The following is a 10,071-nucleotide window of genomic DNA, read 5'->3' on the forward strand; positions in this document are numbered from 1 at the left end:
TCACTTCATCTTAGCCTCTGTAAAGAGAAGATGGCGGTTAACCCTTTGGATCGTACTTGCGAAACTCGAGCTTTTCTGTGAACTGCCTTGGCTTCCTCTTCACATAGAAAAATTCGGTCCCAGCAGCAGACACTAGTTTTACAAACATTTGAGCCTTCTTCTTCTTGTCCCCCATTCCTTACTCTAAACACAACGAAACCATTTACTTCAATTTTTTCCCTTCTTTTCAACAATTAAAAATAAGAATTTGATTTTAACGAAATATAAAACAGATTCACACTTGCATTTAATTATATCTCGTCACGTCAATAAAAAACAACTATCTTTTACACCTACCATGTGAATGATAATCGAAAAAGAAGACTGTAATTATATGATTGAAAGATGAAATAATTAATAATGCACACATTTGGTAAAGTCTATTTTATCTTCAGATCATTTCTTTTCCTCAAAGACCCTAACTCAAGAAGCACACTTTGAAAATTTGATACAGCAGCAACATAATACCTTTAAATACAATAATTTCCTATGATATCAATGTAAAATAGATAATGAATTTCACAAGATACCACATCAAATCTAAGTGTCTTGCAGAGAATATCATGAATTTGATTCTGTTTCCATCAAGACATTCACACTCTCGTACCAAAAGAAATTCAACACTTAAAATTCCATAATCAATAAAAACTAAAGAAAGAATAGCTCTTAATATCACATTACTAGAAATGTCAACCAAATCTATAGGATATTATCAAATTACAAACTCAAAAATTAAATAGTAAAAAGAAATATCTAAATATTAAATGGTTGTAAACAAAATACACATTGATATTGTGATTTTCATTCACTACTTCCAGAGCAACATATTTTCAAGCTAAAAATTAGAACCTTGTGATTGAGTATCTTAAAACTAGGAAGATTAGGATTAGCAGCATCATTTGCTTATTACTAGCAAATTGCTTATTGATTAATACTATCACCTATAACCGAAATTAATAAGTCATTCACAATGTTAAAAACAGCAGCAACACAACCAGAAATCAAATAATTATCCATAAAATCATAACTGAAATCAATAAGGTAGCATCTTTTGAACTCTTAACTCTTTATATTTTATACTCCTCACTTATTTTAGTTAAGAGATTCTTTTTTATGATTGTCTCAAGTTCTATAAATATCTCAAATACTCTTTTAACCTAATCTAAAGTCATCAAAGACCTCAGAAGGTATCTAATAATCTGAAGTATATCAAATGACTTTTTTAAAAGTATTTAAGATTAATATTTAAAATAACTCCTCTTCAGATAACGATATTTTATTCTTTGACCATAGAAATTGTTTTAAAGGGTCTTTTGAACTATATGCTAACATATTCTGATAATAAAAGTTTAAAAGACTTTATAAATATTTATACTTCACTTGCTTAAAAAAAATTCTTATAGCATGATTCAACCTCATTCTTATACCACATATCCAAAAATCAACAATTGAAATCAATAAGGCAACACCAAACCACACTAACAGCAACTCTCAAAGGATAAATCCAATAAAAAAAACTATTACCAACAGCACAACCGATTCAACATTAAATTAATTTAAATGCATTAAACATTCTTGAAGTTCATTTTTCTTTTTGTTTAATGAGTCTAACCAACAAAATTCTAAAAACTTGAGCATACTGAAAAGAAAACCCAAAAAAAGAAAATCTTTTTTTGGGACTTTAGCTAATTAAAATTAAAAAATGTAGCAGATTAGATCAGACTTCATTCAAACTTCAAAATTTAAAGAGAAAAAAAAAACAAAATAAGCACAAATCAGTGGAAACAGCAGAATAATTTCAACAAATCCATAACTAACAATAATTTCAACAGCACAAAATCAATTATTTGATTTACATTCACAAATTCACATTCAGAAATCAGTCAAATACTCAAATCACTAAACAGAGCATAAAAGGAATAACCAAAAAAGTGAAAGCAGTGCCACTAACCTTTGACAGACAACAGGATGGCGAGTGGAGAGACTACGGCAAGCGGCGAGGGGTGAGGGGCTACACGACGGCGAGCTGCTCCAAGCCTCGAACAGAGAAGCCAGCGAGGATGAGGACGACGTGCTGAGTTAGGAGACAGGGCCTGGGTTCGGGACAGGGGGAAGGACGGAGACGCGGAGGCGCCGACAACCCCGGACGGCGGCGGTAGAACCTTTGAAGAAGCTAGGGTTTAATTTTTTTTTGGGGATTTTTTGAGATCATGAGAGTGAATAGGGGGAGACTTGGAGCACGACCACAACGCAGCGAACGATGGCAATTTCTCACTCCCTACAGCGGTGGCCCCTGAGCACAATGGACGGCGGCGGCGCTGAGTCTCTCTTTACGGCGGTAGAGGATGCTATAACAGGGTTGAGAGATTTTTTTTTTGGACATTACAGAGTTGAGAGTTGAAAGAGGGGTTTAGTTTTTTTTGTCTTTATTAAGTTGTTTGTTCAGCCCATAACAATATACTAAAATTGGGTTTTTTTCTCGGCTAATGGAAGTGAAGTGTCGATTCCTCATGAATCCATTTTTTCCGCCAAAATAAAAACTATTTTCTCTTCTAAGTTTATTTTATAAAAATATCTTTATTATAATTATATTATAATTAGTATTTAAGTAATAATGCATAATTATACTAATTTAGGAAAATATTTTTATTATAGTTATATAAAATCAATATTTAACGCATTATTAAACTAGTTATCAATTATCAATCGAAAATATTTTTAATCATTTTAATAATAATAATAATAATAATAATAATAATAATAATAATAATAATAATAATAATAATAATAATAATAATATGATATGATAATTATATGATAATGGCACCAGTTATTAATAATCAATTTATATTTCTCTAAATAAATTTATTTTAAAAAATTATCTTTATTATAATTATATTACAATATTACAATTAGTATTTAATGAATAATTCATAATTATACTAATTTAAGAAAATATCTTTATTATAATTATATAAAATTAATATTTAATGCATTATCAAACTAATTATCACTCAAAAATATTTTTAATCATTTTAATTATATTGATACAATTCTAATTCTTATTTATTATCCAATGATTTTATTAATGGCAAGTTGTTACCTTAATGGTGATCCATAATAATAATAATATGGTATGATAATGATATGAACTTTTTTTTTTGAATAAGAGAGCTCAACACAGTATAGTGGAGTGGTAGGCAACCAACATGTAGCCATGATCATAACAGAAAATAAAACAAAGAATTAAACTATCCCTGATGTCATCTCTGCCATTGCCATCAACAACAAAAGGGATCCAAACTACTCCACTCTCTATAACTGGTCAAGGATCTTTGAAACACCTCTTATGGACCACCATCTTTGGAATTAAAAATCCGCATGTTCCTCCATAGCCAGATATTCCAAATAACCGCAAAGAAGCATATCATCCACTTGTTTCGCTCCTCCTTCCTGTTTACCACGCCTGTCCAACTCTCAAAATGTTCTTTTAATGAGCCCGGAATAGACCACTTTCTCCCGAAATCAGAAAGCCATCGACACCACACCTGCCAAGTAAACTCACAACCCAGAAACAAGTGGTGAATATATTCAACATCTCTTTTACATAACACACATATGTTGTCCCCATGACTAATTATTCCAAATCTAAGTAGTCTTTCTTTAGTATTTACTCTTCCTATCAGAACAAACCAAATAAATAACTCCACTCGTGGTGGCACCAAACCTTTCCAGATGGTTCTGGTGAAGCTATAGCTAGTGATATCCTCCGGGAGAGTATCTGACTGTACCACCTGCACAAAAGAGTTAGTTGAAAAAATTCCTTCCTTGTCAAACTTCCAAACGATTCTATCTTGTTTATCACAAGCTAACTTAGCAGACCTTAAAGACTCATGCAAAATATCCACTAGTTCCAACTCCCACTGATATAAGACTCGCCTCCACTGGAAGTTCCAAATCCATTCTAGCCCATCCCAAAATCCACAATTCCCTATGCAGATCCTTTCTGGTTTGAAACAGAGAAAAGTCTTGGAAACCTCATCTTGAGCGAACCACCTTGTAGCCAGACATCTTCCCAGAGTTGAGTCCTCCTACCATCACCCACCTCCATAGACAACCCAGCAATTATCTTGTCTCTTACATTGTTATCTTTTAGCTGCAACTGACATATATCCTTCCATGGACCCCCTTTAGTAGGTAGTGGCTGAGCTGCTAACATCATATTGGGGTTCAAGTCATAGCAGGAGCATACAACCTTCTTCCATAGAGGACACTCCTCCTTTGAAAAATGCCACCACCACTTGAAGAGTAGAGCGACATTTCTAATCACTGCATCACCTACCCCCAAGCCACCCTCCTTTTTAGGGGCCTGAACCACTTTCCACTTAACTAGTGCTGCACCATTCCTACCTTCCTCCTTACTCCATAGGAATCTTCTCTACAGTGATATCAACTTATCTGCCACAGCCCTCGGTGTCTTGTACAGGCTCAGGTAGTACACTGGTAAGCTATTCAAAACAGACTTTATAAGACTAACTTACCCGCTTTATTCAGCACCTTTGCCTTCCACAAACTGAGCTTTTCCTCAACCTTGTCAATTATCAGTTTTCATGTCTTGACTAGCCTTGGGTTTGCTCCTAGAGGAATTCCAAGATATCTGACTAGAAGGTTCGCCTCCTTACATCCCAACAAATTGCACATATTGTCAGTCCAATGCTGTTCACAATTGATTGGGATTAAACTTGATTTATCGAAGTTAATTGTTAATCCCGACATTATCTCAAAGCACCTTAGCAATCTGGCATAGTTTCTGATGGTCTCCTCCTCCGGTGGGCAGAATAATATAGTGTCATCTGCAAATTGGAGATGAGACAACTCTATACTTTTCTTGCCAACCAGCAGCGGCAAAATTCGTTTGTTCCTCACTGCCTCCCCTATCATCCTGTGTAGGACATCCATTACCAGAACAAACAAGAATGGAGATAGTGGATCACCTTGTCTCAAACCTCTCTCCATCTTGAACAGTTTACATGGGGAGCCATTTATTAGGATTGCCATGGATGCTGTACCGATACACTCCCTAACCCACCCTCTCCATCTCCAACCAAAGCACATCTTCTGTAGCACCACATCCACAAAGTTCCACTTTACTCGATCATAAGCCTTCTGGAAGTCTAATTTAATAATTGTCGCCTTTTTCTTCCTCATCTTCAACCATTGCACTGTTTCGCACGTAATAAGTGCCCCATCATAAATCTTCCAACCCTTCACAAATGCGCTTTGAGTCTCCCCTACTAGACCTGGCATCACTGATATTCACTTGGCCTCGATTACTCTATTTGTGATAAAAAAAACAATGATTCTAATCATGATATGAGAGATAAAATCATATAATTTTAACAAAACAAATATAATCTATAACTAACGTAAATAACAAAAAAATACCTTAATAATAACTAATTTACATATTTATTTTTTTAATAAAGCCTATATATAGAGTTTTTTTATGGTACATGAGGCTAAAATTGAGAGTCAACTCATTTTCTTTAAATTTATTATTCTTCTTTCACTACTTCATATAATGTATTCTTCGTTTTTCATCGAAGTTGATCCTTTTAAGGTACAATTTATAATTTTGTATAGCATTTTTTATATACTCATTTTATTATATTATTCTTTTGATAATTTAATGATTATTCTTACTCCAACTTATTCTTTTCTTCTAATGTTCCAGTGCAATTGTCTTTTGCCGCAATCGTTTACAATGCATCATTGGTGTGGTGTTTTACAGCCCAAAAACTAACCGGCAAGTGCACCGGGTCGATCCAAGTAATATCTTACGTGAGTAGGGGTCGATCCCACGAGGATTGATGGATCAAGCAACAATGATTGATTGAGTGGCTCAGTTAGACAAATAGAAAAGAGTGTTTTGGTATTCAAAGAGCATTAAACAGTAAATTAAGAATTTCAGAAAGCAAGCAGCAATGAGTTGGGAATAAAATATAGAGAAAATAGTTAACGTTTCAGAGTTATCTATTTTTCCAGATTAACTTTTCTTACTAACTAATTTAATTATGCAGGATTTAATTTATGGCAAACTGTATGTGACTAGACTTTAATTCCTTAGACCTTCCTAGTCTCCTCTAAAATTCATTAACTGCCAATTCCTTGGTCAATTAATTCCAATTAAAGGGTGATAATCAATTTCTAGTTTATATGCCACAAAAACTCTAATTACCCAAGAAATAAAAGGATTATATGTCACGTATCCTGTTAAATTCAGATAATTAAAATTTAGGAGAATTTGTTTTCAAGCTGTTGTTCAAGTATAGAGCTTTTCCAAGTTATACAAGAACTCAAATAGAATGAGGGTCATACTTCCGTTCCACCCAAATTCATTAGATAAAGCGTGAAAACAATTCTTAAATTATAAATCCATACATGAATAAAATTAGAAAGAGCAAATGAATCAATCCATATAATAGACAAAGTTCTTAACCTTAACAATGGAGGATTAGTTGCTCATGGTTTAGAGTCGAAAACTAGGATTATAAATTGGAATGAAATAATGTTCTCCTGAAATCACCCTGTTGGCATTCCTTTTATAATTAATCCTCATTAATTTAAAATCTATTTAAAACTAAAATAATATCTTTTCCTCCAAATAAGATTTGAATTTAAATTCGAATTAATTAACAAGTCTTCAGCTGATGGGTGGGGACCACTTGCTTTGTCCATTCTGCAGCTTCTAATCTGTGTTTTCTGGGCTAAAAACTGGGTTAAAACAGCCCTGAAATTGCCCCCACCATTTTTCTGCATTATCTACACGAGGCGCAAGTCACGCGTATGCGTCAGTCACGTAGACGCGTTGCTGGTCTTCTTCGCAAGTCACGCGGATGTGTTAGTCACGCGCACGCATTGCCATGGATACCTCCAAATCACGCGCACGCGTCAGTCACGCATGCGCGTCGCTCCTCGCTGCCATCTTCTTTGATTCTTGTGCTGCAGAAACTCCATCAAATCTCGCCGAATGCTACCTAAAAATAAACAAAATTGAAAAAGACTGAAAGTAGCATCTATAATGGCTAAAATATAATTAATTCTTTATTAAACTCAACAATTTAGATACAAATTAACTAGAAAAAGATAGGAAAAATGCACACGCATCACAACACCAAATTTGAATTGTTGCTTGTCCTCAAGCAAGAAAAACTAATATAGGCTTAGGATGTGAATTTGCATGAGAATGAAAGTTCGATTAAGCTCATGTCTCTTCTTACAGTGGGGTTTATAACTGTAATCCTGAATGGGTTTGGCATCACACTTACCTTTGAATCAGAAGGATGCGATTGTCATTCGGAATTAGAATCCAGATAATATTATGAATTCTATGATCTTTTGATGAGCGGATAATTTATACGCTTTTTGGCACTATTTTTAGTATGTTTTTAGTACATTTTAGTTAGTTTTTAGTATGTTTTTATTAGTTTTTATTTAAAATTCAATTTTCTGGTATTTACTATGAGTTTGTGTGTTTTTCTGTGATTTCAGGTAATTTCTGGCTAAAATTGAGGGACCTGAGCAAAAATCTGATTCAGAGGCTAAAAAAGGACTGCAGATGCTGTTGGATTCTGACCTCCCTGCACTCGAAGTGGATTTTCTGGAGCTACAGAAGCCCAATTAGCGCGCTCTCAATTGCGTTGAAAAGTAGACATTTTGGGCTTTCCAGCAATGTATAATAGTCCATACTTTTCCCGAGATTTGATGGCCCAAACCGGCATTGAAAATCAGCTTCAGAATTCCCGGCGTTTAACGCTGGAACTGGCACAAAAATTGGAGTTAACCGCCCAAACTGGCACAAAAGCTGGCGTTTAACTCCAGGAAAAGTCTCTACACATGAAAGCTTTAATGCTCAGCCCAAGCACACACCAAGTGGACCCCGGAAGTGGATTTTTACGTCATTTACTCATTTCTGTATATCCTAGGTTACTAGTTCACTATAAATAGGATATTTTGACATTGTATCTTTACCTCATGACACATTACATGTTTCTTATTGTATCTTCTATGTCATGAGTCTCTAAACCCCATGGTTGGGGGTGAGGAGCTCTGCTGTGTGTTGATGGATTAATGCAATTACTACTGTTTTTCATTCAATCACGTTTGCTTCTATTCTAAGATATCACATGTTACTCAACTTGATGAATGTGATGATCCATGACACTCATCATCATTCTCATCTATGAACGTGAGCCTAACAACCACCTCCGTTCTACTTTAGATTGAGTGAATATCTCTTGGATTCCTTAATCAGAATCTTCGTAGTATAAGGTAGAATTGATGGCGGCATTCAAGAGAATCCGAAATGTCTAAACCTTGTCTGTGGTATTCTGAGTAGGATTCAAGGATTGAATGACTGTGACGAGCTTCAAACTCCTGAGGGCTGGGCGTTAGTGACAGACGCAAAAGAATCACTGGATTCTATTCCAACCTGATTGAAAACCGACAGATGATTAGCCATGCTGTGACAAAGCGCGTTGAACATTTTCACTAAGAGGATGGGAGGTAGCCATTGACAATGGTGAAACCCTACATACAGCTTGCCTTGGAAGGAGCCTTGCGTGCATGAAGAAGAAGACAGTAGGAAAGCAGAGATTCAGAAGATAGAGCATCTCTAAAACCTCAACCTGTTCTCCATTACTGCAAAACAAGTATTTATTTCATGTTCTTTTACTTTTCACAATTAAACCTGAGAATTATTGATATCCTGACTAAGAGTTACAAGATAACCATAGCTTGCTTCAAGCCAACAATCTCCGTGGGATCGACCCTTACTCACGTAAGGTATTACTTGGACGACCCAGTGCACTTGCTGGTTAGTTGTGCGGAATTGCAAAAGAGTGATTGCAATTTCGTGCACCAAGTTTTTGGCGCCGTTGCCGGGGATTGTTTGAGTTTGGACAACTGGTGCACGAAATTGTGATCAATACTTTTCACAATTCAAATAATCCCCGGTAATGAGTCCAAAAAACTTGGTGCTCAACACCATGGCATAAACACAACTTCGCACAACTAACCAGCAAGTGTACTAGGTCGTCAAAGTAATAAACCTTACGTGAGTAAGGGTCGATCCCACAGAGATTGTTGGTAAGAAGCAAGCTATGGTCACCTTGTAAATCTTAGTCAGGCAAACTCAAATGGATATGGGTGATATACGAATAAAACATAAAGATAAAGATAGAGATACTTATGTAATTCATTGGTAGGAATTTCAGATAAGCGTATGAAGATGCTTGTCCCTTCCGTCTCTCTGCTTTCCTACTGTCTTCATCCAATCCTTTTTACTCCTTTCCATGGCAAGCTTATGCAAGGGTTTCACCGTTGTCAGTGGCTACCTCCCATCCTCTCAGTGGAAATGTTCAACGCACCCTGTCACGGCACGGCTATCCATCTGTCGGTTCTCAATCAGGCCGGAATAGAATCCAGTGATTCTTTTGCGTCTGTCACTAACGCCCCGCCTTCAGGAGTTTGAAGCTCGTCACAGTCATTCAATCATTGAATCCTACTCAGAATACCACAGACAAGGTTAGACCTTCCGGATTCTCTTGAATGCCGCCATCAGTTCTAGCCTATACCACGAAGACTCTGATCTCACGGAATGGCTGGCTCGGTTGTCAGGCGAGCACTCGGTTGTCAGGCGATCAACCATGCATCGTGTATCAAGAATCCAAGAGATATTCACCCAATCTAAGGTAGAACGGAGGTGGTTGTCAGGCACACGTTCATAGGTGAGAATGATGATGAGTGTCACGGATCATCACATTCATGAAGTTGAAGAACAAGTGATATCTTGGAACAAGAACAAGCGGAATTGAATAGAAGAACAATAGTAATTGCATTAATACTCGAGGTACAGCAGAGCCCCACACCTTAATCTATGGTGTGTAGAAACTCTACCATTGAAAATACATAAGAACAAGGTCTAGGCATGGCCGAATGGCCAGCCTCCCAAAGAGGGTTCAATCATAAAAA

At 36.0% G+C, this 10,071-nt stretch overlaps 1 pseudogene; it reads right to left on the minus strand.

Moving 5' to 3' along the window:
• On the minus strand, positions 1 to 181 carry LOC112758191 (uncharacterized; annotated as a pseudogene).
• Between the last annotated feature and the right edge of the window lie 9,890 nt (positions 182 to 10,071).

This window comes from Arachis hypogaea, chromosome 1 (genome assembly GCF_003086295.3).
Source record: "Arachis hypogaea cultivar Tifrunner chromosome 1, arahy.Tifrunner.gnm2.J5K5, whole genome shotgun sequence".
Taxonomy (NCBI): domain Eukaryota; kingdom Viridiplantae; phylum Streptophyta; class Magnoliopsida; order Fabales; family Fabaceae; genus Arachis; species Arachis hypogaea.